This window comes from Oryzias latipes, chromosome 6 (assembly GCF_053564925.1).
Source record: "Oryzias latipes strain Hd-rR chromosome 6, Olatipes_Hd-rR_3.1".
NCBI lineage: Eukaryota > Metazoa > Chordata > Actinopteri > Beloniformes > Adrianichthyidae > Oryzias > Oryzias latipes.
Genome location: NC_136242.1, coordinates 10,253,987 through 10,255,705, shown reverse-complemented (window position 1 = coordinate 10,255,705; position 1,719 = coordinate 10,253,987). Strand labels below are relative to the sequence as shown.

At 42.3% G+C, this 1,719-nt stretch overlaps 1 pseudogene; it reads right to left on the bottom strand.

The window, feature by feature from the left end:
* Positions 1-532: 532 nt before the first annotated feature.
* LOC111947559 (U2 spliceosomal RNA) lies at positions 533-681 on the bottom strand (annotated as a pseudogene).
* Positions 682-1,719: the final 1,038 nt, after the last annotated feature.

The window sequence follows — 1,719 nt, the reverse complement described above, 5'->3', positions numbered from 1 at the left end:
ACAGAATTAACCAAGTGTCTGGCTACTATTGGGAAAGGAAAATCGCCGCGTAAGGATGGGCTCCCTGTGGAGTTCTACTTGACTTTTTGGGAACTATTAGCATCGGAATCTGTTAACCTTGTTTACAGAATTTAAAAACCTAGACAAATTACCTGACAGCTTTAGGACTGGTATGGTAACACTTATCTACAAAACAAAAGATAAGACAGACTTAAAGAATTAGAGACCCATATCCTTACTCGATGTGGACTGTAAACTCTTCAGCAAACTCCTTGCCACCAGACCAACACCTTGTTCAGAAGACCTGGTCCATCCGGATCAGGTTTGTGCCATACTTGGACGAAAAATTACTGATCATCTATTCTTAACTGATAAAAACAGACTTATCATTGATTTATACAGGTACAACTGCAATGGTCAGAGTTCTTCAATTAGCAATAGGGGGTTCATTCCGGAGGCTGGAGTGAGGCACCCGGTGGCCATCCAGTCTTCTTCATGAATGCATTAAATGGATCTCCTGTGTGGTGCTCAGAGGAGGTACCCCACCTGGTGCTCCTGTCTGTAAGACCAGGTCCATCCAGATCAGGTTTGTGTCATACCTGGAGGAAAAATCACAGACCATCTTTTCTTAACTGATAACAGATACTACACTTGATCTTAGCTAAAAGGCCGAGAACTGATAACTAACCATTTGACTTGCCAATGAGACCAATTTTGGCAGCAGGACACTGGACTCATAGAATAATGATAATAATAATAATCCATTTTATTTAAAGCGCCTTTCACGAAACCCAGGGACACTTTACAAAACAAAGGTTAAAAATAAACATTAAAAGCAAAATCAATATATAAAAAGAAAAATCAAAAGTGAATCAGGATGGGAAGGCAGAAATAAAGTTGGTAGAGAGTCTATGTAATGAATTCCAGAGTTTGGGAGCCGAGCAGCTGAAGGCTAGGCTTCCCATAGTAACGAGTCGGGCCGAATGAACAGAGAGCTGAACAGAGGAGGAGGACCAAAGAAAATGAGAGGGGGTTTTGATATGGAGGAGGTCGGAAAGATAAGGAGGGGCCAGGTTATAAGAAACCATTGCAGCTGTTGGATGACTGAAGGAGGGGGTTCTGGAGATGATGTGGGCAGCTGAGTTCTGGACCAGTTGGAGCTTACTGAGGGTTTTTAGAAGGAGACCAAAGAGGAGGGAATTACAATAATCTAAACGGGAAGGGAACAGACTGTGAACCAGGATAGATGCAGAGTGGATAAATGCAGAGTTAATCTACGATTAATGTTACGTAGATGGAAATGGGCTGACCGAGCAATGTTATTGATGTGGGACTGAAAAGATAATGAGCTATCTAGGATGACACCCAGACTCTTCACCTGAGGGAAGGGGGAGACAGAAGAAGAGTTGATGGAAAGAGTAACACTTGTGGCTTTGGAGAGAGTGGATGTGGAACGAGAAGTGGCTCGGTTTTATCACTTTTGAGTTTGAGGAGGTTTAAGGTGAACCAGTTTTTGATTTCAGATAGACAAGAGTGGAGGGATGTGGGTAGAAGAGAGGAGTCAGGTTTGCTTGATACATAGAGCTGGGTGTCATCCGCAAAACAATGAAAATTAACATTAAATGTACGTAAAATATTGCCATGGGGTAGAAGATAAGTAATAAAATGAAGAAGACCAAGGACAGAACTTTGGGGGACACCAGAAGAGACAGAGTAAGG